We start from the raw sequence: 9,458 nt of genomic DNA on the forward strand, positions 1-9,458 counted from the left end.
CAAAAAAGGACCGGGGCGCATTTTCCGGAGATATACCCGAGTGCCGGGACCTTTTCCTGAAAAAAGCGGGACGCCATATCTTAAAAACTAACCATAGAATTTTCTTGAAAATAATCTCATTGGGTTTCCCACACCCAAATTCTCTTAATGGTACTAATCTAACCTAACCCAAACCAACCTAATCTAACCTAACCCAACCTAACTTAACCTAACATAAACTAGGGGCATGGCAAAAAAACCGGGGCTGGTGCAATCTCTGGAATTTGCGATCAGGACCACATTCAGGAAGTTGCTTACCAAATATGGATATAATTCGTTGATATATTAGGCCGGTTAATTCTGCTACAGAGCTTATTTTCTGAAGAGACGACTCTTGTTCATCTTAAAAATAAATTTGTTTTGTAGTTAATCAGTTTTAAAAAGATATTTAGACGCTTTCATTTTGCGGAAGTGTCCTTAATATCAAAATTGTCATGATTACTAAAGAGGAACTATTACTGTATTTAAGTTTATTTATCCATAAGCGTCTTCTTTTCGTGTACCAACCTAGTCGCGTAATGAGTTTGGGACAAACAGCTGATTTAACTTACTACAATATTTATATTTATCCATCAGTATCTTTATTTGTATACTTACCCTGCCACGTATTGAATATAGGACAGACAGCTAAATATAGCACACTACACTATCTATATTTATTTATCCATCAGTATCCTTATTGCCATTACAATCGTAATTTGTACCAGTACCTAGTCACAAAATGAGTATAGGACAGACAGCTAAATTTAACCTACTTCAATATTTATATTTATTTATCCATCAGTATCTATCTATCTATCTACTATATATATATAAATATATATATATATATATATATTATATATATATATATATATATATATATATATATATATATATATATATATATATATATATATATCCAACAGTATCTTAATTTGTACCACTACCTAGTAACGAAATGAGCATAACATAAACGGCTTTAAGTACAGGCAAATTCACCTCATCCCTTCCAACAATTCCTGTCAAATATGAAAAGAAAACTAAAATATTTAAAATACCCACAAAAATAAGATTGCTTCATCACTGTACTAAGGCATTTATCAGATATGAAAGACTAACCAAGCCTCCAAATAGGCACCACAATAAAGAGATCCCCTGTACGCCACAGGAATGTGATTCCCAAGAAATATCAACATGAGTTATTGTCATGTTTGTGATCATACGTAAACGACCGCCGCCGCTCCATTACCCGTTTTCTGTGGATCATCAACTAAGTATGCAATGGTGTTGCACATTATTATCAAGATTAATGACAGTAGTAGCTTAGAGACGTGATGTGATTTTCCTGTTCTTTTTGAACGCTTTTTTTTTTGGACGGGGAACGTGAAGGGATTGGGCAATTTTGAACTGAGAGAGAGAGAGAGAGAGAGAGAGAGAGAGAGAGAGATTCTGTTTTTTTAATATCTTCTCACGAGGAGCTTGGAGAGAATGGGCAATTTTGAAGTTAGAAGTTGAGAGAGAGAGAGAGAGAGAGAGAGAGAGAGAGAGAGAGAGAGAGAGAGAGAGAGAGAACGGAAATGAGAAGATAATGAAGGAATCTGACGTAGAGAGACAGAGGGAGACAAAAAGATAGAATGAAGTTGAGAAAATAATATACTTTCAAATTAACAGACTAAATAAAAAAATAATTATTTTGTGTTAACATTAAATCAAGGCATTCCACGGTCAATTTGATATCCGATATATACATATATATATATATGAAAACATGACTTCAAATGCCTTAAGTACATAAAAAAAGGCAATTAGGATGCATCTAGGAATGCCAAGTACAGGATATTAGTCACTAACCTCAAAGCCAGGCAACTCTGAATACAAATGAAGCATGAGACAAAATAAAACAAACCATTAATAACCTCTTTACCTTCACCCTCCATTTAGGCAACTTCTGGAAGTTACAATCCTCCTCTTTCTCTTTTGCATTTAGGCAATTTACGTGTGACCATACTTGGCTGGTGAAGGAATGGTTTTAGATTGCCTCGTCATAGGAGAGAGATGGTGTTAATGCATTCTTCATTTGCTAATTGACTTTTATGATACTTTGTTTTTTTGCATAAGTAATTGTTTGTAAGTTTTTTTTGCGTGAGCAGTTGTTTGTAAGTTTTTTGCATAAGTAATTGTTTGTAAGGGTTTTTGCACAAGTAATTGTTTGTAAGTTTTTTTTTTGCATAAGTAATTGTTTGTAAGGTTTTTCCATAAGTAATTGTTTGTAAGTTTTTTGCATAAGTAATTGTTTGTAAGGTTTTTTATATAAGTAATTGTTTCTAAGTTTGTTTTGCATAAGTAATTATTTGCAAGGTTTTTTGCATATAGTAATTGCTTGTAAGTTTTTTTGCATAAGTAATTGTTTGTAAATTTTTTGCATAAGTGTTTGTACGGTTTTTCTGTATAAGTAATTGTCTGTAAGTTTTTTGCATAGGTAATTGTTTGTAAGGTTCCTGCATAAGTAATTGTTTGTAAGGTTTTTGCATAAGTAATTGTTTGTAAGGCATTTTGCATAAGTAAATGTTTGTAAGGTTTTTTGAATAAGTAAATGTTTGTAAGTTTTTTGCAAAAGTAATTGTTTGTAGTTACTATGCATAAGTAATTGTTTCTAGGGTTTTTTGCATAAGTAACTGTTTGTAAGATTTTTTGCATGAGTAATTGTTTGCAAGGTTTTTTGCATAAGTAACTCTTTGTAAGGTGGGATGCTAAAGGTATACTCTGGTAAAATCATTTGCTTCTGTTATTTTCGACCAGAAATTATAAACAGAGATGAAAAATATGGGATTGTTATTGCTATTATTCTTACTTTTCTATGGAACAATGACAGTGGGCATGAATATACAGAGAGTAGTTAAGGATATAAATAAGAAGAGCTGAATCGAATAAGAGAATGTGTAACATTGACATTTTAATACATATTTTACAGAATGTGAAAGTAAAAACAAATGGGGTTTATCCATGATTCAGCAGTTGAAGCATGAACATGGAAGTGAGCATCGTCTTGCACACACACACACATATGTATATATATAATTTCTGACTCACATCAGGATCGAACCCAGGTCTTTCAATTGAAAGAGCTCGATCCTGATGTGAGTGGGATAGAGTATATATATATATATATATATATATATATATATATATATATATATATATATATATATATATATATATATATATATATATATATATATATATGTATATGTATGTGTGTGTGTGTGTGTGTTTATTTATTTATTTATCTACATTTACAATAAAAGAAAATTAAACAAATGGTCCAGTAATTCCACAAATAACTCTATGATACCTCGAATAGAAACAGGAAAAAATAAATTCATTGTGGGAAAATCAGTAAGGCACTGATTGCCATGGAAGCTAATAATTAAATAAATACATTAATGCGAAGATAATTATGTTAACCGAAGGAAATATCCATTTGAATCTAAACAACACCAAATTATACATGAAGTGATGCGTCCATTAAATATCTTTATTTGCTCGTAAAGCATTTTTACATACAGCTTTTAAAAAAAGATTGTAAAATAACCACTAAACGAATTAACCCTACGTAGCTCATAATGATTAAGTCGCAGACAGCGCGGAAATGCACGTCGTTTCGGCCGCTGTCCGTTGCGGATAATAGCTCGCTCCGCGTCCGCTATTTTCATCGCGCCGGCCGCTCCATATTTGTCAAACATGTGTATACAGTGAACAAAAATGTGGCAATCATGCGAGAGGTTCCCCCGCCGACCCATCCACCCAACCCCCGTCCCCCCCGGGGGTAAGTCATTCATTTTATGTTGACATTTAATTCGGAAATTTAGGGCTCTAACGTCATCGAATTATTGCGTTGTTTTGCGATCAGGTTTTTTGACGTTTGATGAAGAGGGGCGCCCAGTGACAAAAGTAAATAAACATGTCATTGGCCCGGCGAGTTTTCATTTCGCTGGTCGGCGCGACGTGTTTGTTATGAAAATATTGCCCGCCGATGCGCGGCGAATTTCCGATGGTTATGTATAACCGGTTATACATATATGTATATATATATGTTTGTTGAACCATTTGTATTGGTATGTTCGCATTAGTCGCTTTTTTTTTTTTTTTGTCAGGGTAAATAAGGGCATTTTGGTATTTTTAAAAATGTAGCTGTCATTTTTTTTTCAAAGCCGTTATATGCCTGTTAAGTTTATGGAATGTTGACAGTTATTACTGGGAATAAACGTCAGGGTGATATATATATATATATATATATATATATATATATATATATATGTATGTATATATATATGTGTGTATATATATGTATATGTATATATATATATATGTATATATATATATATATATATATATATATATATATATATATATATATATATATATACATATATGCACAATGTGCATCTGTGTGTGTGCATACCTTATGCCAAATATAGTTTACGTCCCTTTATTCGAACCGAAAGTTAATTCTCTTACCACACAGTCGGATTGGTCACTAATAAAAAAAAAAAAAGGAAAATGAAATTCAGCCATAGCCTTTAAAAATACGAGGCCATAACCAGCTGTGATAGGACACCTTTCGCTGATCTCGACCGCCCCGCGACATACGAGCCATAAAAGTGAACAAAGGACCCCGCCCCCACTCTCCCCTCTCCCCAAAAAAAAAGAGACCATTACGTGAAAATAAAATACGAAGACATACGGTGTCCCAAATCACGCCGTGCTCTAAACTGTCTGTGGATAATCTAAACTGATCGAAAATTTTGGACAATGGAGCATTATGTCAGAAGTTAATGAGTTTTATGCTCAGTGGCCATGACACGTTCCTCATTCGAGGGATATGAGGCGTTACAGCTCATTTTTACCCCTCTCTCTCTCTCTCTCTCTCTCTCTCTCTCTCTCTCTCTCTCTCTCTCTCTCTCTCTCTTTTGAGTCTGTGTCTTGTCGTCAGATTTTCATATTTTTACTAAACCTCACTTGTACCATGACTACGTTTTAATGTGCTTGTGCTCTCTCTCTCTCTCTCTCTCTCTCTCTCTCTCTCTCTCTCTCTCTCTCGTCCGTGCCTTGTCATCAGATTTTCATATTTTACTAAACCTCACTTGTACCATGACTACGTTTTAATGTGCTTTTGCTCTCTCTCTCTCTCTTTTGAGTCTGTCTTTTCATCAGATTTTCATATCGTATATATTACTACAGCTCATTTACACTATGACTTCATTTTACTGTGCTCTTTGTAACAGCATTCTCTCTCTCTCTCTCTCTTTCTTTGAGTCTGTCTTTCATCTGAATTTCATATTATTTATTATTACGGCTCATTTACACTGTGAATGCATTTTAATGTGTTTTTCTCCTCTCTCTCTCCTTCCTCTTTTAAGTGTGTGTCATGTCATCAGATTGTCATGTCATATTTTACCACACCTCATTTACACTATGACTATATTTTACCGTGTTTTTTGCTATCTCTCTCTCTCTCTCTCTCTCTCTCTCTCTCTCTCTTTGAGTCTGTGTCTTGTCAACAGGTTTTCATATCATATATCACTGCAGCTCATTTACTATGAATACATTTTAATGAGTTTTTCTCTCTCTCTCTCTCTCTCTCTCTCTCTCTCTCTCTCTCTCTCTCTCTCTCGATACAACACATCTCACTGTGGAAACTTCTTTACATACAAGATTTGGGGCACATGGAATAAACTGCCACCAGCAGTTGTAAACAACATCAGTGTGGAAGAGTTCAAAAGAAAGCTAGACAAAATCATTAGAATTCTGTGAATGAACGGGAAAACCTGCTCCTAGAGATAGGTGAGCACATGATGTCTCCTCGGATGGACTAATAAGTCTTTGAGACATCCTAATCCTTGTAAGTCCTAATCCTTGTAACTCTCTCTTACTGCCTCTGGATTTATCAAGCTTACCATGTAATGATTTTAACAGATGTCACATACATTTCTGTGGCATGTAACTAATGTTTTTATATGACATTCTCTCTCTCTCTCTCTCTCTCTCTCTCTCTCTCTCTCTCTCTCTCTCTCTAATATGGTGGAAAATATAAGGGTATGTCTCCATGTGACGTCTTTTATTCTCTCTCTCTCTCTCTCTACTATGGTGGAAAATATAATGAGAAATGTCTTCATATGACGTTTTCTGTCCTCTCTCTCTCTCTCTCTCTCTCTCATGGGACAAAAAATATAAAGTAGAATTGTCTTCCTATGACGTTTTTTATTCTCTCTCTCTCTCTCTCTCTCTCTCTCTCTCTCTCTCTCTCTCTCTCTCATACGGGGGCAAAATATAAAGTAGAATTGTCTATGACGTTTTTCTCTCTCTCTTTTATTCTCTCTCTCTCTCTCTCTCTCATTCGGGGCAAAATATAAGAATTGTCTTCCCATGAATTCTCTCTCTGACTTTTTTATCTCTCTCTCTCTCTCTCTCTCTCTCTCTCTCTCTCTCTCTCATACGGGGCAAAATATAAAGTAGAATTGTCTTCATATGACGTTTTTTATTCTCTCTCTCTCTCTTCTCTCTCTCTCTCTCTCTCTCTCTCTCTCTCTCTTTCATACGGGGCAAAATATAAAGAAGAATAATAAAAAAGGTAAAAAAAAGTTATTAACCCGTCTATCAGCGTCGTTTTGCTTGAATTATTTCAACTTCACAGTCGAGTGACGTTTAGCGGTTCCATCTTCATCATCGTGATTTCGTGGTGCTTTTGGTGGTTTTGAAAAAAAAAAAAAAGGAGAGAGAGAGAGAGAGAGAGAGAGAGAGAGAGAGAGAGAGAGAGAGAGAGAGAGAGAGAGAGAGAATAAAAAATCGTCATGTGAAGGCAATTTTCATTCTTTATATTTTGCCCCATATGAGAGAGAGAGAGAGAGAGAGAGAGAGAGAGAGAGAGAGAGAGAGAGAGAGAGAGAGAGAGAGAGAAAAGAGACACGAAGTGAAATGTGTGGGAGAAAGTGTAAAATGTTTCTTTTCCATTTTCTCATGATTAAAGTTTCTTCATCAGTGTTATTCTAAATATCGTCATTGATATGAAAAGCCATTTTGATTTAAAAAAAAAAAAAGATAAAGAATGTTCAGTTTACCTAAGGTCTTAAACTTGACCGCAGTAGCTTGTCATTGAGCCGAGTTATCCCAGTAACCCAGATGGTTCAATGGTTCGTCGATCCCAGCATAAGATTTAGGCTTGCTTATTACGGTGGTTCTCAGTTGATATTTCAGTCAGGTCACTGGTGAAATTTGGGACAAATAACTTGCTAATTCATGACCTGTCCGTAGGGCCAGCTGGATTAGGAATTCAGACTTATGTCCTGAAATTGTTAAATGTCCCATCATACGTAGTGATCAGAAGTCCAGTGGCTCCCAAGTTTTCAGTTTTTCTCACTAGATGGAGTTGGATGCAGACCTCAGTTCAGCAGCCATAGTAAATACTTAATTATCGAAATTCACGTTCTGAAGAACGAGGAATGGCTGGTTTTACCTGGAAAGGATTGTTGAACCTTAGATAAAAAGGAATTTAGATTCCAATTGAGAAGTGTAGCGACCGTGAATAAATTTTAATAGCCAATGGGTTAATTCATTGTGGATTAAGTTATTTCACAATTTAAAAAGGATTTCCTTAAGTCATGCAGCACAGGGGTCAAAAGTTAACCAATTCTCCTACCAAGTTCCTGACTAGTGAAGGTCCCCAAAATCAGAAGCCCATAGTCCTATCATTGACAGTTTTTCCTGTAAAGTATCAGATTCATTAGTAATATATATATATATATATATATATATATATATATATATATATATATATATATACATGTGTGTATGTATGTATATATATACATACATACATACATATATATATATACACACACACACACACACACACGTTACATACATGTATATATTAACCCAATTTACCCTGCCAGTGTGAACAAACGATATCAGACGAACCAAATTTCCCAAATACAAAGATAATAAAAAGTGCCTCAAAGATAAACAGTTAATGACGTTAGACAAAGTCTTCATCAAGGTCTGTAAGTTCTCATATTATCTTGACATATGCCTGTTCTCACGGCCATCATCACGTGTACTAAATTTGTCTCAGATCTTTATGTTATTGTGGTAATTTTGATTTCGTACTCAGACATTATTATTATTATTTTTTTTTTTTTTGGTATTTATCTGTCTTCATGCGTAGAAGATAAAGCTCGCTGGCAAATACGGTTTTACCCGTGTTGCAATCAAATTGAAATGCAAATGGTTTAGAGTCTGTTGTTGGAAGCCACAATCTGTTGTTTCATTTTAATACACAATAACCACGACTTTTGTAATTTTTTGAAATTATATTTTTTGAGATAATTACTTAAAATAACGTATGTTCATTAAAACACTGTTGAACTGAATTGGATATAGGATTTTAGCCAAAGGCCAAGCACTGGGACCTATGAGGTCATTCAGCGCTGAAACGGAAATTGACAGTAAACGGTTTGAAAGGTGTAACAGGAGGAAAACCTCGCAGTTGCACTATGTATCATTTGTTAGGAAAAGGTGGAAAGTAAGATGGAAGAAATCGAATATGAGAGGAGGTACAGTAAATGAAACGAAAGGGGTTGGGGCTAGGGGCCGAAGGCACGCTGTAAAGAACCTTAAGTAATGCCTACAGTGCCCCGCACGAGGTGCACTGGCGGCACTACCCTCCTACGGGAATTAAAACACTGTTAAATATACAGGAGGTTTTCACATTCAATGTATATAGCCTATTCCCTAAATTAAGCAGAATTTTAAACCTTTATTTCTACTCTTGCAACAAACCTTAGCGGTCTGAAAAGACTGAAAAGGGTTGACTAGGAGAGATAATTGAATGAGTTAGTTACTAAATGCAAATTTACTTTTTGCTTTGTTACGTTATGATTCTCTCTATCTTCCTCTCTCTCTGAGATAACTGAATGCGTTAGTTACCGACCTAACATTACTGGGGATACAGGTTGTAAATACTTGATAACAAACTCCATATAAATAAATAAGTTTTTAGTTTTCTGAAAAGAAAACTATTGTGCCGGTTTTGTCTTTCCGTCCGCACTCTTTCTATCCGCCCTCAGATCTTAATAACTACTGAGGCTAGAGGCTGCAAATTTGTATGTTGATCATCCACCCTCCAATCATCAAACATACCAAATTGCAGCCCTCTAGCCTGAGTAGTTTTTATTTTATTTAAGGTTAAAGTTAGCCATAATCTTGCATCTGGCTACGGTATAGGCCAGGCCACCACCGGGCCGTGAGTAAAGTTTCATGGGCCGCGGTTCATACAGCATTATACCGAGAACACCGAAAGATGGATCTATTTTCGGTGGCTTTGATTCAGGCCTTGATTATACGATGTACAGAAAACTCGATTGCGCCGAAGAAACTTC

This window comes from Macrobrachium rosenbergii, chromosome 21 (assembly GCF_040412425.1).
Source record: "Macrobrachium rosenbergii isolate ZJJX-2024 chromosome 21, ASM4041242v1, whole genome shotgun sequence".
Taxonomy (NCBI): Eukaryota; Metazoa; Arthropoda; class Malacostraca; order Decapoda; family Palaemonidae; genus Macrobrachium; species Macrobrachium rosenbergii.